The sequence below is a fragment of the Mustelus asterias genome, chromosome 12, assembly GCF_964213995.1.
Source record: "Mustelus asterias chromosome 12, sMusAst1.hap1.1, whole genome shotgun sequence".
NCBI classification, from domain to species: domain Eukaryota; kingdom Metazoa; phylum Chordata; class Chondrichthyes; order Carcharhiniformes; family Triakidae; genus Mustelus; species Mustelus asterias.
In genome coordinates this window covers 75,897,551-75,922,561 of record NC_135812.1, presented here as the reverse complement: position 1 = coordinate 75,922,561, position 25,011 = coordinate 75,897,551, and the positions used below count along the sequence as shown (strand labels likewise).

Sequence of the window (25,011 nt, the reverse complement as noted above, 5' to 3'; positions counted from 1 at the left end):
CAAGCACCTCATGCACCTTCTAATCACCTCAGGATCATCAGCAAAGACCTGGTTTCGCCCATCTTCTGGATGCCAGTTCAATTCGGGCAGAGGGATGGCAGAGCCAGGGAACAGTGCGTGAGAGCAGATGGGCGCGTGGGTAATGATGGGAGTTTTGGAAGGAAAACAAGAAATGCTTTGAATTGAATAACCTAATTGCTCACCCTACCATTGCAAATGTTGTTAGTTTATTTTTAAAGGTTCTCAAATCCATGGCATATTTGCTGCCAAGTTCATAAAAAGTGCATTTTGAGGGTGTTGCATGTATTTTAGGGAATATATTACATCTGATTAATAAAACTTTGGAAATATCCTCTATAAAACATTTCTGCGGTAGACACAGCATTAATTTCAATCAGTTTTTGAAACATTTGACCATTATTGGCTTGGTTCAAAAACTACTGACTTCAGATAGAACCTTGGAGTCTTTACAGTAATGTACAGATGGATTGGACAAAGGGCACTGTCTACAGTTACAATATTTCTTCCATTTGTATGTGTAATTGTTGTGTTGCTAACACCATATGTTCTATTCAAGGATATTTATTCTTCACAGTACAATAAAATCATTGGGTGTTCTTTCACCTGTACAATATGACACAGTTACCAATTGGTAGAATGGAACATACTCAAGGATTTATCCTTCAATATGAAAGATGTAATTTTAAAATGCTGGAATGAATTGTGTTCTACTAAAAGTCTCTCTAACTTTTAATATCAGACTTTCTTCAAAGATTCTGTAGTTGAAATTTCACAGGCGACATATTCCAATATAAATGCCAGGAGCCTCCATTGATGTCCTTGGCAAACATCTGGGATCAGGGAGTTGTCGCCTCATTAGCCTTAGTAATGGTGGTTGGCCAATGTTATAATCCAGGTCCGAAACTCCAAGGTGTTTTATGAAGTCAGCCTAGATCATAAGTTTTGCACTTTGAAGTTTGGCTGGGTAAGCATAAGATGTTTCACTCCAAGTATGATTCAAACGACCCACTGGGGAACTTTTATCAAACAAAGTTTAATTAAGAATACAGTTAACATATAATACAATTAGCAATAAATTTCACCAATTACAAACAAGAAAACAAAAAAAAACAACCATGATATTAAAGTAAAGTTTATTTATTAGTCACAAGTAAAGCTTACACTAACACTGCAATGAAGTTACTGTGAAAATCCCCTAGTCGCCACAGTTGGGTCAATGCACCTAACCAGCACATCTTTCAGAATGTGGGAGGAAACCGGAACACCTGGAGGAAACCCACGTAGACACGGGAAGAATGTGCAAACTCCACACAGACAGTGACCCAAGCCCGGAATTGAACTTGGATCCCTGGCACTGTGAAGCAGCAGTGCTAACCACTGTGCTACCGTGTATAAACATTAACAGCTATGAATACTGTTCCAACACAAGCACTTCTACAAACAAACATTTCTGTTCCAGGCTTAACACAGAAAGTAAGTATGCTCACGTGATGTTGGATCTTGCAGATTTGCAACACCTGCTGTGACTTGGTCCTTTGGATGGAGAATTGAAACTCTGACTTCCCCATCTTGGATATCCTAGCACACCTCAAGGTAGAGATAGAGCCACTGCTGGCCTCCAGCTTTTACAGTAAGAAGTCTCACAACACCAGGTTAAAGTCCAACAGGTTTATTTGGTAGCACAAACCACTAGCTCTCGGAGCGCTGCCCCTTCTCTAGCTTTTAGCCAGTAAACCACTTCAAGAGACAGAGGCACTCCTTGCTTTTAGTTACTAGCTAACCAGCCACCAAGATCTACATTTCCAAAACCAGAAAGAGAGACAGAAACAGTATTTTTGTTCTGGATTCCAAACAGCTTCTGTTGGCCAAACTGAAAGTGAATCCTGAGATTCCTCTGTGAAGGAATCAGCTGACCATGACCTGTCAATCAGTCTTCCCCCAACAATTCAAAAGGGTTGTAAAACCTGGAAAACGCCAGGACATTGCATGAGGCCCAAATTAAAAATAAACAAAAAGGTTCCATTTATATGGCTGTAGCAGCAATTGAAGGACATCTGCTTATGCATCTCAGTGCCAAAGTGAAAAAATACTGGTGTTGGGTATTCCTCAGAAAGATCAGAGCTATTTCTCCCCTACACTACTTTGTAAGGGACCGTGGCAGGAATTTAGTTGCTTTCGGTTGTTCAGGGGTCCAGGCTGTGATTCATACCCAGGTATCTCCAGGTGTATGACTGCCATCTGCCAAGGCCTGATGCCCACTGGCATCAATGGTCCAACATAACTGATTTTGATTGGGGTGGAGGTTCCGGCCCATACAAGACTCAATGAAGTTCACAGCACAAGGAGCTGGGAACTAATGGAAAATTTTAAATCAATTTGTTTCCAACTGAAAGAGGAAAAAAAGAAAGACATTTAACCCTGAGTTTAACAGTTGAGTTGCAGACAGTTCTCAGGAACTGGTCTCAGAGCAGTTCTTTGAAACGTTTTGGCTCATGAGAAAAGAGAACACAATTCAACAGTTCCTGTCATTAGGTTATACTGAATGGATGGGGTATTTGGAGCAATAGCGTGAGAATTGGCTTGGCACTAGTAGGGACGTTTATTGAAAATACAATGCTTCTGTAATCCAAGCTGGGCATAGCGGCCAAGGGATAACATTCATTTTGAGAATGAGTGTTCCTGCATGCCGAGACATACAAATCGTCTCACCGGGGTGAGAAAGCCATCCTGGTTTGCCCTGCTAGTGTTATTCTGCCTGGGTAACATTGGGAAAGTCAAGCAAACAGTGACGTTTGTAGTGCATGGAAAATCAGTTGGAAAATTCTTTCCATTCTCTTCCTCCTTGAGGATGTTGTTGTTCCAAACTTCCCTGAGATAGGAAGCATTGAGAGCGTTGCTGCTTCTGGCTCCCTGAAGCTGGGCTGTACTGGCTTCTTCATTTTGAGGTTGGGTGCATTGAAATCTTCACTTTGAAGTTGGGGGCAGGTTGACCTCTTCACTGTACCCTCTATTTTGGTGCTCGGGTTTCTCCTCCTCCAGTTCCTCAGTGTTTTTTGACTTCTGCTCCTGTTGTCGTCCTTATTCCTCCTCATCTGAAGTGCAGTGGCTGCTGTTGTCTATTGCAGATGGCAGTCATCTCTTGGTCCCTTCTTGTTGTTGTCGTCTCCTCAGCCACTACCACCAGCTGCCACAAAGCCCATTATCCCTCTGCTGGGTCCTCCTCCATTGGTTTGGTCACCGAAGGGTAGGTAGTTTGGGGGTAATGTGTTGATGTTTGACAATTAGCTTTCGCACCTATTACCAGCTCCATGTCCCACCCTGTGTTCACCTTTGTCCAATTCTTTTCACAGAGGGCTTGCTGAGTGGATGGTTGCAGGTCTCCCTCATGGTAACCACGTTTAGCATTCTGTCCACTTATGTCCATTTAGTTTTCAATATCAGTGCATAACTGAAGCCGTGTTTTGACCAGTCGTTGTAAAGGTGGCCTGTTCCACTTCACTTTGCTTGCAGTTCTTTGCCTGATGAGCTTCCTGTGTTCTTGCAAACGAAAGGTGCTCCAGTTGGCTGTAAAGTTCACCACAAGTACAACAACCACTGGGCTGGCCAGTCTAACTAAGTAGCCCCGTCTTCCCCTCAAAGTGAAGCTGGAAGAAGTGTGGAAGATGGCTCCCTTGGCAGCCACCTTTAAGGTCACTGTGACCTGCCTTTTCCTAGTTCAAATCCCGAGGGTGTTCTTCACCTTGGTGCAGTTCCCAACGCCTCGTCACACCTGGTGAGGAAAGTGTGCACATCCACAACAGGAATATGTAGATGTTGTGGATGTGCTGATATGAGGAACAGCACCGTTCCATTGTGACAGTAGTGTAACTAATGGTTTTCCTGTGAGGATTTTCAGGTCTACTAGGTTTTGTTCCTTCCTGGAACATCTTGTGAAATTTCATGCAGCAATGTTCGTGAAGGTCACTTGAAGTAAACGTGCAGGTACAGCAGGCAGTAAAGAAGGCAAATGGTATGTTGGCCTTCATAGCGAGAAAATTTTTGAGTACAGGAATAGGAATGTCTTACTGCAATTGTATAGGGCCTTGGTGAGGACACACCTGGAGCATTGTGTGCAGTTTTGGTGTCTTTATCGGAAGGATGTCCTTGTTATAGAGTACAGCGAAGGTTTACCAGGCTGATTCCTGGGATAGCACGTCTGTCATATGAGGAGAGTCTAAATTGGTTAGGATTATATCCACTGTAGTTTAGAAGAGTGAGAGGGAATCTCATAGAAACTTATAAAATTCTAACAGGGTTAGACAGGGTAGATTCAGAAAGAATGTTCCCAATGGTGGGGGAATCCAGAACTAGGGGGTCATAGTTTGATGAGAAGGGGCGAACCTTTTCAAACTGAGGTGAAGAAAAATTTCTTCACCCACAGGATAGTGAATGTGTGGAATTCACTACCACAGAATGTAGTTGAGGCTAAAACGTTGTCTGATTTCAAGAAGAAATTAGATATGGGGGCAAAAGGGATCAAGGGATATGGGTGGGAGGGAAGAATTAGGATATTGAATTTGATGATCAGCCATGATCAAAATGAATGGAGGAGCAGGCTCGAAGGCCAAATGGCCTACTCCTGCTTCTAGTTTCTATGTTTCTACGTATCTTTGTTTTGTTTAGAAAGGCAATCAAGCCCCAACCAGAAGGAAAACAACAACCGTGGTTGAATTCCAAACACCAAAGGGTGAAAGGCCAAAGCCTCTGCTGAAACCCTCACAAATGAAGCAAAACCCAAAGAACTATAAATGTGCACTCATCTTGGAAAAAGCACCTTCATGATCAAGGCCTCTGTCCTGTTTGTGCATTGATATAATATATAAACTAAACCTAATTGCAGTTTTGAGCATTGATTGGTTTTTAACATTTTATTCATTTCTCCAAGTCTAGGTTTGTTGGCACTTTCACCTTTATACATCTTTGTTATCTTGCATCTGTGTGCACACTCGTACAAGTGTTTTCGCCATTAGATTAAGTTATTATAGAAAGATAACAAAGATATATAAAGGGCGAAAGCGTGCTCTCAGATTTATTAACCAAGGTATTCCTTTGCTAAACACAGTTCCTTTCGACAGATAATCAAATGTAATGTTGCTGCTAATAGTTTGCTGATCTGCATATTTTTCAATCGGAACACATTCAGTGAATCTGTGTACAGTGTTACACAACATTACAACATCTTGTAAAATTTAAGTTCAATTTGCCATTTTTCGAGTTCCCGTCTAATTCTCTATATCTGAGGCCTTGTGATCACATCAAACTTGAAATATATTTCCTATGACCCTTTCAGTTGATTATTTTTTATTCCTGACCATCTTATACATAAATAGCAATGTCCTACCTGATCACTCCTAATCAAAGCAGTACCAAATAACAGCAAAATAAATAGGTAGAAATGAGCTTTACAAGAAATCGCTGCTCATTAAAATGAAAGAGAGTAATGTGCTCTTTGACTCAAAGCAAGTAAGATAGCAATACAGTGCTTCAATGTCACTGGCAAGAAAAGTGTTTCCTGAGACTAAAATAGTAAATCAGCAATCTTTTTCTAGAGTGCTTATAATTAACGTCTTCCAAATCTGCAACATACAAGCTCCATGCTTCTGTTTAACTGCAGTAACTTCGACAAGTGTCATAACAAATGAACTGGAACGTCTAGAGCTCCAGTTTAGCTATACCTGGTACCGGTGGTTTTTATATTTACTTTTCTTTATGGAGCAAGTTTCTTTTAGTAAGCCCGAGGTCTTTTCATGATAGGCAAGTATGTAATTTTTAATCTATTGTATCAGTCAGACAGATCTGGCAGGTGCTGATTTCCCATCCTATCATTTGCTTCATTACCAGATCAATCACTCTTGTTCCCCTGCATAAAGCCTGAATGTCACATTCACGTCTCTGGGATTCCCTCCCTAAACATTTCTGCCTCTCCAGCTCTCTGTTCTGTTCAAGATACTCCTTGAAGCTAACCTCTTTGAATAACATTTTGGTCGCCTATCCTAATGACTCTTTCTTTGGGGTCTGTGTCAATGATATTTGTCTGATAATGCCCCTGTGAAGCTTCTTGGGATGTGCAAGTTATTGCTAGTTTTCCAACAGATAAACTGGAATTAAATGAGAGATTGTAAGCATGCCTGCTTCTGTCATTTTAGACACCAGGATAACATTTTTGCAATGTCCACATGGCTATATGTTAACAAGCTGGGCTCAAGTATATGATGTGGAGATGCCGGCGTTGGACTGGGATGAACACAGTAAGAGTTTTAACAACACCAGGTTAAAGTCCAACAGTCTGTGCGGAGTTTGCACATTCTCCTCGTGTCTGCGTGGGTTTCCTCCGGGTGCTCCGGTTTCCTCCCACAGTCCAAAGATGTGCGGGTTAGGTTGATTGGCCATGCTAAAAATTGCCCCTTAGAGTCCTGAGATGCGTAGGTTAGAGGGATTAACGGGTAGATATGGGGGTAGGGCCTGGGTGGGATTGTGGTCAGTGCAGACTCGATGGGCCAAATGGCCTCTTTCTGCATTGTAGGGTTTTTATGATTCTATCAGGTTTATTTGGTAGCAAATACCATAAGCTTTCGGAGTGCTGCTCCTTCGTCAGATGGAGTGGAAATGTGCTCTCAAACAGTGCACAGAGACTGCACTGGTAAGTGCACTGGTGTGCACTGTTTGAGAGCACATTTCCACTCCATCTGACGAAGGAGCAGCGCTCCGAAAGCTTATGGTATTTGCTACCAAATAAACCTGTTGGACTTTAACCTGGTGTTGTTAAAACTCTTACTCAAGTATATGAGGCATACTTTTAAAGTTTGCAGATGACAAGAAACTCTGATGTGCCAAACAGCGAAAAGGCTGGTAATAGACTTCAGGAGACCATAGAATGATAAGAAAAAAATGCGCAGACACATGGCAGATGAAATTTAATGCAGAGAAGTGTAAAGTGATTCATTTTGGTAGGAACAATAAGGAGGGACAATATAAATAAAATCTTTAAAAGGTGGTGAAAGAGCAGAGAGTACTAGGGGTGTGCTTACACGTGACAGGGCAAGTTATTAATCCTGGATCCTTTAGACTTTATAAATAGTGGCACAGAATACAAAAACAAGAAGTTATGCTAAACATTTCCAAAACATCAATTTAGCCCCAACTGGAGTATTGTGGCCAGTTCTGGGCACTGCACTTCATCAAGATTATCAGTTGATGAGAGAGGGTGCAGAGGAGATTTATTAGAATGGATACCATGGATGAAAGACTACAATTACGTGATGAGACTAAAGGACCTGGGATGATTCTTCTTGGCGCAGAGAAGGTTAGGGAGATATTAGATAGCAGTGTTCAAAATCATGAAGGTAAATAAGTTGATTTCCATTGGCCAAGGAAACAGGTTTAAAGTGATTGGAAAAAGGCCATATGGAGACATGAAAAAAAAAGTAGCAATTTATGATGATTGCTGTCTGAAAGGGCAATAGAATTTTAAAAAGAGAATCGGACAAATACTTGGTATGGAAAACATGTCAGGACAATGTGGAAGAGCAGAGGAATGGGGCTAATTGAATAGAGCTAGCATGGATATGATGGGCTGAATGGTCTTGTATATTGTATTATTCTATGATACTATGATCTAGAATAATGGTCTGTCACAAATATGTAGTTACATCGTTTCCATTTTGTTACACATGGTCAACTTACCACCATTGAGAGGATCATGGGTTCCCTGCAGTTTGGGCTAATTTGCAGCAAAGATATGTTTCTGCTAAAACTCTTTGGGTGGGACTTTCCGACCGTGCTCGTCCCAAGACCAGAAAATACCACCTGAGGTCAACGGACCTTTGCGTGGTCTGTATCCCACCCGCTATGATTCCCGTGGCGGGCAGGACAGAAAAATTCCACCCTTTGAGTCATGGTCGCTGACTGTCTTCTCACACAATGCTTCATGATTAGTTCACATGTTTCAACTTCGCTGCAAGTGGAGTTTGATTTGTTGAAGGTGTTGCATGAATTCTAGCTCACTGTCACCAACACAACCTGTCTTTTTGGAAGTATATTGTAGTGGTTGTAATTGATCAATTGATATTTGGTGGTAATTCATTTAAAATAAGGAGTGACAAGAGGGTTTTTCTGTAGCTATCTGTCTAAATGTTAAATAAAACTTGACGTCAAATAACTCCCTGGTAATTAAAGTCAAGGCTCATATCTAAATAATGATCACATGGAGACGGGCACATGGGTGCTCCTGGAACTGTAACCCAGAAAGCAGTCAATGGGCAGGAAATTGTGATTATTTGCACTTGTGTTTTGTGCCCTTGGAGGTGCAGAATGGCCTCTTTTGCATGAATGCACATTTTGCAGGTGAACCGCACCAGGCACCGTAATGGTGAGGATGTTAGCGAACCTGCAATGAAGATTTGTTAGAAGAATGTAGAGAGGGGCGATTATGACATCACTTGATGGGCAACACTGACATAACACCAGAGATGCCATTTTGGAGTTTAATGCTCCATCCAATGTCTCCCCTCAACTTTGTACAGCTGAACACGTAACATGAAGGATATCCCCACTGGTGCTATTCAAAAGAATGATCTACCACTTACAGGTTAGTAGCTGGCTGATTTATGCAAGTGTTTGGTGATTTGCATAACTGGTTATTGTTGCAAAGGTTTACAGGAAATGGTCTGATTGGTATAGAAGGAGGTTTTGCTGGCTTCATGGCTTCTGCACAAACTGGTCACTCCCAGACATGGGTGTACGAGTAGGCATTCCCCTTGTCATACAGCATGATTTGGAGAATGGGCGGAGGCTTTACAGAGCAGGACAAGCTGCTGGAAGAGGGAGGTGGAGAAGAGGAAATTTCTCTCGGCAGGAGGCCATAATCTACCCTGGGTGTTCACGGAGCACTTGTACCTGAACTTCAGCAAGGGACAATGCATGAGACATACGTCCTTTAGGAAGATCATCCACACTGAGATCTGCCACTTGTTGTAGACTAAACTGCAACCTCAGAGTGGGGAAAGAACCACATTGCCGGTGGTTTTGGCAGTGGCTATGGCGATGATCTGTTACGTGTCTTGCTCCTTCTAGGCTAGGACTGGTGTTATTTACTCTCCACTATTGTATAAAGGAAGTCATTGAGAGAGAATTACATTTTATTCTCTCTTTCCAGGAAGAAGCAGGTGGGGTGAGCATTTTACTATGCTTGTGTTACAGGCTCCCCCAAGGCTCAAGGGATCATTGACGGCACACACATTTCTTTGCAGTGATTCTGAGCTCTGTGTCCAGCTTCTGTTCACCATAGGCAATGAGTTGTCCCAGCAACAGTCATGATGCCTTCATTCTGTGATAGCTGTATATGAGCCAGTGAAACAAATGAAAGGATGGCTACTGAGGACCAAGGGCTAACCATTGACACATGGTTAATGACTCCAGTAGTAACTGACCCATAGAAATCATAGAAACCCTACAGTACAGAAAGAGGCCATTCGGCCCATCGAGTCTGCACAATCCCACCCAGGTCCTACCCCCATATCCCGACATATTTTACCCACTAATCCCTCTAACCTACACATCTCAGGACACTAAGGGGCAATTTTAGCATGGCCAATCAACCTAACCCGCACATCTTTGGACTGTGGGAGGAAACCGGAGCGCCCGGAGGAAACCCACGCAGACACGAGGAGAATGTGTAAACTCCACACAGACAGTGACCCAAGCCGGGAATCGAACCCAGGTCCCTGGAGCTGTGAAGCAGCAGTGCTAACCACTGTGCTACCGTGCCGCCCACATGTGTGCGGTGTGTAAACAATGAAAGTCATACTATCCGACACAATGTAATAGAGCAGACCACTGACAGATTGAAATGCTTGTCCTGCCAGGACTGCTCTGAAGGGGGCTTGCAGTCTGCTGCATGCTTCAATACCGCGACATTGAGGGGACAACCCTTGGCACAATCAATCCAGTGAGCAGCTGAGGAGCAGGAGGAAAGGATGAGCCAGGATGTCCATGAAGATCACCACATACAAATCCTGCCTTTGTACTAACCTAAATTAGATATAGTGTCAGTATCTGAGCTGGTGGCTCCATAAGTGGAATGATGGCTGGAATCATTGAAATTAACCCATAAGATCAGGTTGGCGTGCTGCTTACCAGTAATCTACTGGCATGGGTTAATCACTCATTGCTTTTCTTGTGTACATTATCAAGAAGTTACATTATGTAGATGGTGGGCAGACTTTAGTGAGTCAGGAGGTGAGTTACTCTCTGCAGAATTCTCAACCTCTGCAGTTATGATATCGCAAAACATTAGTGTGCAGGTACAGCAAGTGATTAGGAAGGCAAATGGAATATTGGTGTTTATGGAATATAAAAATAGGGACTTTTACTACAGCTGTACGGGGCCTTAGTGAGACCACATCTGGAATACTGTGTACAGTTTTTTGGTCTGACTTGATAAACTATTTAGTTGCATTAGAAACAGTTCAGAGAAGGTTCACTTCACTTATTCCTGAGATGAAGGGCTTATCTTATGAAGAAAGGCTGAACAACTTGGGCTTATAACCATTCTAGTTTAGAAGAAAGAGAGGTGATTTTATTGAAACACCTAAAATCCTAACAGGACTTGATAGGGTGGGTACCGCCTTGTGGGGGAGACTAGAACTAGGGGACACAGCTTAAGAATAAGCGATCCCCTTTTAAGACGGCAGAGGAATTATTTCTCTCGAGGTAATCCGTTTGTGGAATTCTCTTCCCCAGAGAGCAGTGGAGGCTGGATCAATGAATTTATTCAAGACAGAGTTAGACAGATTTTTAGAAACATAGAAACTAGAAGCAGGAGTAGGCCATTCGGCCCTTTGAGCCTGCTCTGCCATTCATTTTGATCATGGCTGATCATCAAATTCAATATCCTGGTCCCCTCCTTCCTCCCGTATCTCTTGATCCCTTTAGCCCCAAGAGCTATACCTAATTTCTTCTTGAAAGTAGACAACATTTTGGCCTCAATGTTCTGTGGTAATTAATTCCTCACATTCACCACCCTCTGGGTGAAAAAATTTCTCCTCACCTCAATTCTAAAAGGTTTATCCTTTATGACCCCTAGTTCTGTTGGGAAAGTTCTTTCTGAATCTACGCTGTCTAACTCTGTTAGAATTTTGTAAGTTTCTATGAGATCCCCTCTCACTCTTCTAAACTTTAGTGAATATAATCCTAACCGACTTAGTCTCTCCTCATATGACAGACCTGCCATCCCAGGAATCAGCCTGGTAAACCTTTGTTGTACTCCCTCTATAGCAAGGATATCCTTCCTCAAATAAGGACACCAAAACTGCACACAATACTCCAGGTGTGGCCTCACCAATGCCCTATACAATACAGCAAAACATCCCTATCCCTATACTCAAATTCTTTTGCTATGAAGCCCAACATATCATTGGCCGCCTCTACTACCTGCTGTATCTGCGCGCTTACTTTAAGCAATTTTTGATTGAGAAGGGAATTGAGGGTTATGGGAGGCAGACTAAAAAGTTGAGTTGAGATACAACCAGCTCAGCAATGATCTTATCAGATGTTGGTACAGGCTCAAAGGGCTGAATGGCCTCCTCCTGCCCCTACGCCCTATGTTCCTAAAATTGGGTTATGATGTTTAACCACGATGGAGAATCATTTGTTTCATCATTCATATACTGTCCTCTAATTGGTTTTATTATCTCTACAATAGCTCGAAAGAATCATGAACCTTAACGCAACTTCCAACTCTTTGGCTGCTGTCCCACTCCATATTTCATTATTTCACGCATGAAATAGGTATTTTTTAAAAATCTGCAAATATCATTTTTGTATCAAAGATTAATAATGGGAGGGAAGATGGGAACTGGCAAAAGGGAGGTGGGAATAATTATAGTTTCTTTTTCTGACAACTGTTGTATTCACAACTTCACTGTGATCTGGCACAGTGGGGATGTCTGTGGGGACGGGGACAGCGGTGGGATGGGAAGGAGTGGATGGTGGGGGTGTTGCTGGGGGGTGGTGGTTAATTAGTGCAAATGCTGTGCTCAAGTTGCGGTGCTAAGTCTCAGCATACAAACAAGCTGTTTCCTCGCTCTCTGATTCTATAAGCTGAGAGGGTGGGCTACTAGACCACTGGCATGATGCTCGGAAACCCATTATTCCACATAGTTTGTCCTGTGCTGGCAATTTTGTGGTAATTGAAGTAATATTGAAATAACGTTAAATGAAACCCTGATGCAGGAACATCTCAGCAGGTCTGACAGCATCTGTGGAGCGAGAATAGAGTCAACATTTCAAGTCTGGATGACCCTTAGTCAGAGCCCGGATTAGAAACGTTAGCTGGTCATCCAGACTGGAAACATTAGCTCAATTCTCTCTCCACAGACGCTGTCAGACCTGCTGGGATTTTCCTGCATGTTCTGTTTCTGTTTCAGATTCCAGCATCCGCAGCAATTTGCTTTTATCTTAAATGAAACCCTGTGTTTTCTAGCTGTACTGATTGTTAGAAACATATGCTGTCAAATTAGTAAGAACAAGGTGAAATAGAATTGTGTAGAGTTAGCTCTTTTTAGAATGAAAGATTGTTATAATCTGAAAAATGTTGGGCTTTTTGAAAATCTACAGGATGCTGTTACTCAATAGGCATGATTACTGTACTCAAAAGTTTTCTAATATCCAGTGAATACATCTATCAGATAAATGGTTTATTAGATTTGTGACTGAATGTAAGTTTATGTCAATATTCTCCAAGATATTTGCAATGCTCGCTTCCTCTATGATTGCTATATTTAGAAACCCTACAGTGCAGAAGGAGGCCATTCGGCCCATCGAGTCTGCACCGACCACAATCCCACCCAGGCCCTACCCCCACAATATTTCATGTTTTACTATCCATAACTCAATGCCTGGGAATACAGTTGCCATATAATTCTGTAATTGTTTTATATAGTTCCTGCCATCACTCATGTGGCTAAAATAATACAACATCATGAAGTCAGATTTTATGAAACCCTGTAGTATAGTAAGATTGTATTGCTGGTGCACAAGTGTATTTTTGAATAATATTAGATATCTATATTTTATTTCATAAAGTAAAAAATAAGATACACCCTGTTATGATCCTGGGTCAGACGCCCAGGTTTCTGATAAGATTCGTTTAGAGGCCAATAACATTTTGGTTAAAGTGGTTGAGGTTTGAGATTCAAGACACTTACTAAGGGAATAAAGCCACAAGGTTCCATGGATTTTGAACAAACAAAAATCAACATTTATTATACAAGGTTGGAAAGATAAAACAATTTACAATATATATCTATACTCTAACATTCAGGACAAATATGAGGTATATGTGAATTAAGAAGCCAACTGTAATTGAACATAATACACTACACAATAAATGGCAGATGCAACCAAGACAGAGTGCATGGATTTCTTAACTCACCCAGATGTCAGTAAACAACAAGTCAGATTATCTAATTAAAACTCTCTCACAAGGGATTCCAATCTTCACCTTCAAAGATCTAACCTGGGAATTCTCTTCAAAAGATGCTCCAACTTGGAGGCATCAACAACGGCCCCCCTCACAGTGCTTCACTCTTGTATCCTGAGATTCCGTTCCTCCAGATTCCCAGTATATTCACAAGATCTTTGGCCACGATGAGCAGAACATTGCTGTTCCAAAGTGATACTTTTTACCCCAAAGGTCTGCAGCACAGGATCATAGTATAATAGAATCATAGAATCATACAGTGCAGAAGAGGCCCTTTGGCCCATCCAGTCACACCCTTTCTTCACTTAAAGTCTGCTCCCTACTGCCCTTTTTCTGTTTGAAGCCAAATTCACTCCTTTTATTTTACTGAACTGGGATCTTTACCTGTCCTTGTCTCCTGCCTGGGACTCTTGCCTTCTATGTCCTCCCACCCCCGAGTCAGATGACCCTGGTTTTCATGTCAGTTTTCATGACAGGCCCAAGGAATGTAAAAATGCCAGTTTGCGCATATGCGAAAGCTCCGAGGTCAGTTGGGAGTTGAAGTTCCCGATCTGTGCTGTCATCGAGGCAAGTATAGTTTTCGTAATAACCTACTCACTGTGTGTAGTGTGTGGTGATCACAATGCCAGTCTCCTTATCTGAACAAGCATTGAGTTTATTTATAGTTATCTCTCCATCTCCGGCTGATCGACCTGAAATTGCAGAATACTCCAGTCTATCTATTATTTTAATACAAAACTTTTACTCAGACCAACTGTATCCCTGATACTAAGGCATGATTTAATTTGATAAATATTTGTACAATGTAAAAGAATACATTTACTCTACTTTGTAGCTTTATTACTGGATTCAAAGCTCAAACTATTCCTTTTTATTTGAATAGTGCTAAATAATATACATTACATTGTGATACGTGTAGTGTTCAATCTTATTGGGCAAATCACAGGTATTCTTAATAAAAATGGGACAGATTCCATCCTTCTACCTGAGGTAGCGAGATCTGAAATTGCAAGATGCTCCAATATTTTTGGCTGGTTGGTGGAATAGTCACCATTTACCTAAATGTCCATCCAGCTGGCAGACACATTCACTGGATATTAAAAAACATGTGAGCCCAATAACCATGCCTTTGGTGTAACGTCACACTGTCTTTACTAATCTGACAGCACATGTTTCTAACAATCATTATAGATGGCAATTTATATTATTTTAAAAATAATTTTATTATAATCTCGGAGTTACAAAGCCAATGCTCAGCGTGGACAGGGCAAGCCCCTAATCCATCTCTTTGCTTGCTCCAAAAAAAAATTCAAATTCAAATTGAATCCAATTCATCGCCTCCACATAAGAGACATACTGGGTGGGATTTTATGGCCTCACTTGGGCAAGACTGGAAATTCCCACTTGAGGTCAACGGAGATTTCCGTCTCGGACCCTCGCCTGCGCCAATTCTGTGGCAGGCGAGGTTGTAGAGTTCTGGCCACTAGATCCAAGCTGACAAGATCAGGCATTGCACCTGATCTCGAGCTTGATCTTGGCCAAAAGGCCAAGAATTGATTAATTATCAATTGATCTGCACGAAATATAGCAATTGGATTTATTCTGAGATATTCTGACTGTAATTCCAACTCTCCACAGTTTAATGGACGGAGGCTACAATTTCTTGATTCTTGGATGCCTCTGAATGGGAATAACTTTGGGATTTCCTCAAGAATAACCTAAAATATTCCAGTCTTGAACTTTTGGTAGCGATTTGGAGGATTTGCAGGTTGATTCTCAGTCTGTCTGGCTGCATTATGAACACATCTTCCTTGGCAATCAAGCCCTGGGTTGGGTGTCAAACCCGGAGCTTCTGTCTCAGAGCCAGAGACAGTACCCACTGCACCACAAGACCCACTACAAATACCACTCTGAACTCTTACCAACCTTCCTTAATTTTTTTTGTATATTTTTGCATTCTTTTTGGCTGGCTGTGTACACATAGTAATTTAGAGGGGCCAATTTGCGCTTGACCTGCACATGAACTCTGGATTGGCCATGCAGCTTTACATCTTTCAGAATTCACTGTCCAAAGCTAAAGCGGTTCTATTTTTTGTGTTGCCCATAATTCCTAATTTCTGTGTCTCCTGCTGGCAATTCATAGCATGGGGGCCAATGTTCTTATTCAATATTCTGATTAAACGGATTTCTCTAATAATGACATATTTTTTAAAAAGCCTCTTTCTTCATAATTAGCAGCTCTGGGATTTTTAAGTGACTACACTGAATCAGATTTTCTGATTCAAAAATAAACAGGCCTGAAATTTTTTTTTCCTCAGGCAAGTTTTCATAGAACTGCACGGTGGCACAGTGGTTAGCACTGCTGCCTCACAGCCTCAGGGACTTGGGTGTGAAGTCTGTCTGTGTGGAGTTTGCACACTGTTCCTGTGTCTGCGTGGGTTTCCTCCAGGTGCTTCGGTTTCCTCCCACAGTCCAAAGGTGCGCTGGTTAGGTGAATTGGCCACGCTAAATTTCTCCTTAGTGTCCCAAGATGTGTAGGTATATGTGGATATAGGGGCTACGGGGATAGATTGGGGGAGAGGGCCTGGGTAAAATACTCTGTCAGAGAGTGGGTGCAGCCTAGATGGGCTGAATGGCCTCCATAGGGGTTCTGTGTATTTTTTTTAATATTGTGTTCTATGCAATGCCAGATAATAAGGTTCTCCTAGCATTCCTAATGTTTAGGAATTGATTTCTGCTCACTGTGTCTGAATGGACTAATTTTCTGGAGCAGGACATTCGGATCTTGGTGAGACATTCCAAGGGAAACATCTGTCCTTAAATGAGATTTCTTTGTTTCAATAGTTTTGTTTGAAAACCATCAAAAAAATCAACAACAGCCTATTTGAGATGCAAATTACTTGATGCAACTGACAATTGTAATCTCTCTGCTGAACTTTGAAGGAAAATTATGGAGGAATTTTTAATGCGATGCCAAATGAAGGATAACAGGAATTAACATTTAATGCCTCGCCTCGCAGGTCTGAATCTGACAAAAGTTTAATCTAGATGTCAAAAACATGAAAAACCTACAATGACATGACTCGCGGCTTGGTTGTTCAGCTGTAATTCTGGTGAGATTTCTGACTAGTATCGATGAACCAAGGTACTTATAGTTCAGTTTACGATACGATAGTTTATTTATTAGTGTCACAGGTAGGCTTACATTAACACTGCAATGAAGTCACTGTGAAAATCCCCTTGTCCACAAACGATAAGACAAACAACATTCTTTCATTCAAAAGATCTGCCAACAAAATGCAATTTGCGTGTCTATAGCAATTGAGCAAAAAAAAGCCCCATAATCCTTCACAGATGAATGCAAAACCATGAAGGAAGAGATTGGCAGCCCTGGCCGTTTAGACAAAAAGATAAAGTTCTTGAAAATGTTTTAAAGATAGAAAGAGGAGAAGCGTGGATGAGTTTAGGGGAGGGTCCCAGATGTTGAGGTGAGGGGGTCAGGAGAATGCACAGAGTATTTGGGGTTAAAAGGCTAGAGGGGTTATGTAGACATGGTGGGATCCTATTATGGTGATGCTTGAACGCAAGGAGGTAGAACGCTTGTTGCTATGAATGTGATCGTGAATGATATCATTGAGAAACAGCTTGTAGATAATGAAGAAATGACAAGGATATTTTGGGGACTCAGGGGTTTGGGGGTAAGTGTGATGGAGGACAAAGAAATAATCACTGGACATACCCTGGCAATGACTGGAATAGGGTTCTGCAAACACAATTTCACAGAGTTGGAAATGGAGGTGGAAAGCAATGACGTGATCTACCACATTAAATGCTAAAGAGGTCACGAGAACGACAAAGGTTTGTATTATCTTGGGCACAGAGGATGAATTGTGAAACTTGTTTAGGATTGTTTCAGTGCTGCAAGCAGGGCTGAAGGCAGAATGAAAGAACTTGAACTTAGCTATAGGAGAGATAGGCATCATGTTGGATCTAGTTAGAGGAGAAATGGGCTTCAGAAAGAAATGTGAGGTTGGGAATGGGGTGGTAGTTGGTAAGAACTTGACAGCCAAGGGATGATTTTCATTTCAGAATGGATGATGGCATTGGCTGTAAAGTGGAGATGGGCAAGACCTGAAGAGAGGGATTCATCCACAACATCTTGTTAGCATGGCATCAGAGTCATAGAACCATAGAATTCCTACAGTGCAGAAGGAGACCATTTGACCCATTGAGTCTACACCAACAACAATCCCACCCAGGCCTTATTACTGTAACCCTAAATATTTACCCTGCTAATCCCCTGACACTGAAGGGTAATTCAGCATGGCCAATCAACCTAACCCGCACATCTTTGAAGTCGGAGCGCAGTAGTAAAGGGATTGAGGAAACAGGTGTGTTTCTTGGATAGACAAAGAGGAATGAGATCAGAGCAAAACTATGGAGAGGAGGTTCAGATCTGGAGTCCCACACACTCTGAGAAGGCTGGAACTCTAGAATATGAACTAGTTGAGGCAGTGGCAAAGGTAGGTGCACAGATAGTGACAAACATAATCAGCTATTTACAGTTAAGTGAGTGGCAAGGCAGTGAGTGATAATAAATGTTCAAAATAAAATGGGAATTCAACCTATGCTCACCCATCAGAATGATCCTGGAATAGTTGATTGTTGTTGGTACTTAAGGCAGATCTGATAGATGGTTTAGCCAGTGGCAACCTGGGTATACTTGAGTTTGCTTTCCTCAGACTGAGAGAAATTCCCTTCAGAACCACAGAATCTTTACAGTGCAAAAGGAGGTCATTCAGCCCATTCAGTTTGCACTGGCTTTCTAAAAGCGCATTCTAACTAATCCAACTCCCCTGCCTTATCCACTTTTCAGATAGCAATCCAATCTCCTTTTGAATACCTCTATTGAATCTATCTCCACCATCCCCTCAGGAAGCTGGTTCCAAACTCCATCCACCACCTGGGTGAAAATCTTTTTTCCCATATCACATTTACTCCTTTTGTCAATTATTCTGAATCCGTCTCTCTAGTTCTTGATGCTCCCTTGAATGGGAACAGTTTCTCACTATTTTCCCTGTCCATGCCCTCCAGGATCTTGAGTATATGTCAAGTTTCCTCTCAGCCTTTGTTTCTTCAAGAAAAACAGCCCAAATGGGATATAGCAGTTCAATAAATTATTTTAATTTTATTAGTTTTGTGCTTTTTCAAAATATTGCAGTACTATTTAGCTTCAGTGTATGAAACCTGAAATTACATCCAACTAAGAAGGTTTTGAGGCCTACCCATTAGTTTATTGTGTGCTATTTCTGATTTTTAGAAGGATTTAGTGGATATCTTGTATGATCGTTCCATGATTAATATCCTATGATTAACGGTTAACTATTTAATCTGGGCATGCCATGCATAGCACATAAACAACACTCAGTTGTTAGGGTGGCATGGTGGCACAGTGATTAGCACTGCAGCTTCACAGTGCCAGGGTCCCAGGTTCGGTTCTGGCCTCAGGTCACTGCCTGTGTGGAGTTTGCACATTCTCTCTGTGTCTGCGTGGGTTTCCTCCGGGTGCTCTGGTTCCCTCCCACAGTCCAAAGATGTGTGGATTAGGTTGATTGGCCGTGCTAAATTGCCCCTTAGTGTCAGCGGGCTTACCAGGGAAAGTACTTGGGGTTACGGATAGGGCAGTGGATGTTGTCTACATGGACTTCAGTAAGGCCTTTGACAAGGTCCTTCATGGCAGACTGGTGCAGAAGGTGAAGTCGCATGGGATCAGAGGTGAGCTGACAAGGTGGATATAAAACTGGCTCGGTCAAAGAAGACAGAGGGTAGCAGTGGAAGGGTGCGTTTCTGAATGCAGGGCTGTGACAAGTGGTGTTCCTCAGAGATCAGTGCTGGGACCTTTGCTGTTTGTAATATATATAAATGATTTGGAGGAAAATGTAACTGGATTGATTAGTAAGTTTGCGGACAACACAAAGGTTGGTGGATTTGCGGATAGCGATGAGGACCATCAGAGGATACAGCAGGCTATAGATCAGTTGGAGACTTGGGAGGAGAAATGGCAGATGAAGTTTAATCCGGACAAATGTGAGGTAATGCATTTTGGAAGGTCTAATACAGATAGGAAATATACATTAAATGGCAGAACCCTTAAGACTATTAATAGGCAAAGGGATCTGGGTGTACAGGTACACAGATCACTGAAAGTGACAATGCAGGTGGAGAAGGTAGTCAAGAAGGCATACGGCTTGCTTGCTTTCATCGGCCGGGGTATTGAGTTTAAAAATTGGCAAGTCATATTGACGCTTTATAGAACCTTAGTGAGGCCACACTTGGAATATAGTGTTCAATTCTGGTCGCCACACTACCAGAAGGATATGGAGGCTTTGGAGAGGGTACAGAAAAGATTTACCAGGATGTTGCCTGGTATGGAGGGCATTAGCTATGAGGAGAGGTTGGAGAAACTTGGTTTGTTCTCACTGGAGCGATGGAGGTTGAGGGGATAGAAGTCTACAAGATTATGAGGGTCACGGACAGAGTGGATAGTCAGAAGCTTTTTCCCAGGGTGGAAGAGTCAATTTCTAGGGGGCATAAGTTTAAGGTGCGAGGGGCAAGTTTTAAAAGAGATGTACGAGGCAGATTTTTTACACAGAGAGTGGTGGGTGCCTGGAATTCGTTGCCGGGGGAGGTAGTGGAAGCGGATATGGTAGTGACTTTTAAGGGGCGTCTTGACAAGTACATGAATGAGATGGGAATAGAGGGATATGGTCCCTGGAAGCATAGGGGGTTTTAGTTAAGTCAAGCAGCATGGTCGGTGCAGGCTTGGAGGGCCGAAGGGCCTGTTCCTGTGCTGTAATTTTCTTTGTTCTTTGTACGGATATAGGGCCTGAGTGGGAATGTTTTTGGTGCAGGCTCGATGGGCTGAATGGCACCTTTCACCACTAATGATTCTATCATTCTATGATTCTAGATTCTCCCACATGAGGTAACATCCTTTCCAAATCCACCCTGTCAAGACCCTTCAGAAGCTTGTATGTTTCAATCAAGTCACCTCTTACTCTTCTAAACTCCAGCGAATACAAGCCTTGCCTGTCCAACCTTTCCTCATAATGGTTTATACTCCATCATTAGTTATATCTGTTGTAAGGCTTAATGCTGTTGGATTTTATTTGTAATGTGTTGCTGTGTGGAAAAGATTTACACTACTTTTAGAAAATGTAAGAGGGACATGCTTATGTAATTTTCTTGAAATAAGTTTATTTTCTGATTTGAAAAGAACATTGTGTTCATAGAACCCAGAGTGGTTAAGTAACGTGTACAATTACCCATTTTGTTCTTGAATCAGGAGAAGAAAATCATTAATCACCTTTCCTAAAGTTACTGCAAAAATTACATGCAACCATACTAATGGCATGGAAGTTTGAAATTAACATTGGAAAAGGTCAATGCTTTGAAATGTTAATGGAATGTAGAATATTACATTTAATTGTAATGCTCTTGTTAGCTTTACGAAGGGCAAGTCCAAAGAATAAAGAAACTGACCACAAATCCATTTGTACCCATCTGTACAGCCCAGGTATCACATACAATATGACTAGATGATAAGGAATTAATCAAAGAATTTTTGGACACCTAAGTCCTAAAGTTTCAATAAAGAGAAACATAGGAACATAAGTGTGGGCTATTCAGCCTTCTGAACTATTTTTGGCAGTTTATCATATCTGATTTGTACTTCAGTTATTTTTATCCAATGACCTTTGATCCATATCCCTTGATGCTCCTACATAGCAAAGAGCTGTCAATGTACATTTAGAAATTTCAATTGAGCTAGTATCGCAGGTCTTTTGGGGAAATGAGTTTCAGATTTTCACTTCCCTTTGTATGAAGAAGTGCACTCTGATTTCATTCCGACGTGGGATTGCTCTAATTTTAAGGTGAAGCCTCCTTGTTTTGGAGTTCCCCATAGTGAAAATTACTCCTCCGTATCCACCTTATTAAATCCTTTCTGCATTTTAAGCACCTTGATTAGATATTTCCTCCGCCTTCTAAAGTCAAGGAAATGTAAGACAATCTAATTCAATCTGTCCTCCTAATCTAATCCTTTAAGCCTGTTTATCATTCTGGTTAAACTGTGCTGTACCCTTTCCAAGGCCAATGTATCTTTCCTGTGGTTTGGTGGCCAAAAGCAAGTACAGTAACTCCAGATAATGTCAAATCAAGGCTCTGTAATTGAAGTATCACTTCCTCACTTGTGTGAGGTGTTGGCTAAAGGCCAATGCTCCATTAGCAAGAATATTTGACGGCAAGAGAAACATTCCTCCCATTACTGGAGTATCATCTCATGTTTTTGTTGCCCTCTTTACTTTAGTCAAACATAAAAGGAAATCCAAGTGTTTTTTAAACTAATTGGCCTGGATTTACAATAAGCACAAAGTGATGTGCTAGCCATTGACCTTGAAGAAAGTTTGTTGCAAAGATCTTACCATTTCTTTTGGTGTGAATTTCGCCATTTCCAATGTTGACTTAATTCTAGCACCAACTACAGGAGGGCTCTGGCATCCGACCACAATCATGTCATTCAACAAGCTAAGCAGCCAATCACATTGAAGAATTCTCACGGTCAGCAAAGCAACAAGTAAAATGCATTGACAATCCTTCACCTTTCAATCATTTTACAGCGAATAAAATAAAGATTGGATAAACACAGGATTATGACCGGAGCTGAAATCTAAACATTTTTCAAAAATTGTTATTTGAAAAGCTATGTAACTTTAATCATAAAGGATTTTCCATAAGTATAGAATCATTTTTCAAGGCCAGAGATGTTCACTAGTAATTACAACTTTGTATGCCATTAAAAACCCAGTAATACCTCATTCAGCAAGATATTATTTTAGGTGCTTTTACAACAAAATTAGAGTGCAAAAGATGGACGTTGACATTAATTCTAATGATTTCTATGGTGCAACCCATGGAGACATAGAATCACTGACAACAGCATCTGGATTCCCATTCACAGTTTTGCCATCACTACAACTGCAAAATCCAGGTCATTGAATTTGATTTGATTTATTATTGTCACATGCATTAGTATCAGTGAAAAGTTTTGTTTCTTGAGTGCTCTATAGTCAAACCATACCGTACATAGAGAAGGAAAAGAGAGGGTGCAGAATGTAGCTTTATAGTCATAGCTAGGGTGTAGAGAAAGATCAACTTAATACGAGGTAGGTCCATTCAAAAATCTGATGGCAGCAGGGAAGAAGCTGTTCTTGAGTCAGTTGGTACATGACCTCAGACTTTTGTATCTTTTTCCTGACAGAAGAAGATGGAAGAGAGTATGTCTGGTGTGCGTGGGGTCCTTAATTATGCTGGCTGCTTTTCCAAGGCAATGGGAAGTGTAGACAGAGTCAATGGATGGGAGGCTGATTTGCGTGATGGATTGGGCTTCGTTCGCGACCTTTTGTAGTTTCTTGTGGTCTTGGGCCGAGTAGGAGCCATACCAAGCTGTGATGCACCATAGAAAGCATTCTTTCTGGTTGTACCTGTAAAGGGTGGTGAGAGTTGTAGCGGACATGCCAAATTTTCTTCGCCTCCTGAGAAAGTAGAGGTATTGGTGCATTTTCTTAACTATGGCATCTGTGTGGAGGGACCAGAACAGGTTGTTGATGACCTGGACACCTAGAAACGTGAAGCTCTCAACCATTTCCACTTCGTCTCTGTTGATGTAGACAGGGGCATGTCCCCCACCAACCTTCCTGAAGTTGATGACTATCTCCTTTGTTTTGACATTGAGGGAGAGATTATTGTCATCGCACCAGTTCACCAGATTCTCTATCTCTTTCCTGTACTCTGTCTCATCATTGGGTATATAAGGACTATAGCAAGGGGCTTAGGACACAGCCTTGTGGGGCACCAGTGTTGAGGATGATTGTGGAGGAGGTGTTGTTGCCTATCTTTACTGATTGTGGCCTGTGGGTTAGGAAGTCTAGGATCCAGTTGCAGAGGGAGGAGCCGAGCCCCAGGCCACGGAGTTTGGAGATGAGTTTTATAGGAATAATGGTGTTGAAGGCTGAGCTATAGTTTTTCATAATGAAACATCTCTCTATGGTAAAATATGAAGAGACACGGGTTCAATCTCTCTATTACACTGATTTTGCAATTTTGGTGATAGGGAGATGATGCACACTGGCGTCTTGCTTCTGCATATCGTAAAGGTTTGTGGTGAACAGGATTCATTGAATCCCAGAACCAGGTTGCCTTTCTGCCTGCCTGTCTAAATGAGGTACATTGCCGAGCAAGATTTACATGAGGAGGAAGATTCATGACGAGGGTAAAGGGATTGTGTACCTTTCTACAGTTATACAAAATAAGCAGAGGAACTGACATTAAACTCCAGTGACTCTGAATTTCACTTCCACTGGGAAACAACACCAGCTGAGCGAAAAACACAGATGAAAATGAAATTGTTTCGTGAGGGAGCAGCTGAACTATTTTACTCTGTCTTGTTCTTAATCTATCTATCTGACTCAACACATTTCTTCTGATTGATGAAATGAATGTAAGTCACCATAGCCCCAGAAGACCATAAGCTGCTCTTCCCTTTGAGAGAGAGAGAGAGAGAGAGCTTACTGGTGGTGATCTTTAAAAATTTATTCATGGGGGATGTGGGTGTTGCCAGCATTTATTGCCCTTCGTTGAGGGCATTTAAGACTTGACCACATTTCTGTGGATCTGGAGTCACGTGTAGGCCAGATCAGGTAAAGACTACAATTCCTCCCCTAAAGGACATTAACCTGAGGGTCACCACATCTCAGACATAGGGCAAGGTCGAGAAGATGGGGCGGCACGGTAGCACGGTGGTTAGCACTGCTGCTTCACAGCGCCATGGACCTGGATTCGATTCCTGGCTTGGGTCACTGTCTGTGTGGAGTTTGCACGTTCTCCCCGTGTCTGCGTGGGTTTCCTCTGGGTGCTCCGGTTTCCTCCCACATTCTGAAAGACGCACTGGTTAGGTGAATTGACCCGAAAAGGTGCAGGACTGTGGCGACTAGGGGAATTTCACAGTAACTTCATTGCGATGTTAATGTAAGCCTTACTTGTGACTGATAAATAAACTTTACTTTACTTTGTGACATAGGAACATATGGGTGGGATTTTCCGCTCAACCCACCACCTGTTTCGCTGTTTCAGGGGTGACTCGCAATTGGCTTGCAGCGGAATTTTCTGGTCCTGCCATTGGATCCTGTTGAATGCCCCCCCTCGCTGCCAGGAAACCCGCAGCCAGTGGTGGGACCAGAAGATCCTGAACAGCTGGAAATTTCCAACCATAGAGATTGTACCTTGTTTTCTCGGCTAGATAGTTGTTGTAGCAACTGCATACAGATGTGTATGGTTGTATGGTGGAAAGTAATAAATTGATGGCGTATCAGAAGAGACAACTCACCCCAAGTGCTTTCACCTCCTGATAACCT

General features: G+C 41.9%; 1 protein-coding gene across 1 annotated transcript in view; it reads left to right on the top strand.

The window, feature by feature from the left end:
• LOC144501954 (bMERB domain-containing protein 1-like) overlaps positions 1-25,011 on the top strand; it is a 65,174-nt gene that overhangs the window by 13,640 nt on the left and 26,523 nt on the right. The gene's annotated exons all lie outside the window — the stretch shown is intronic.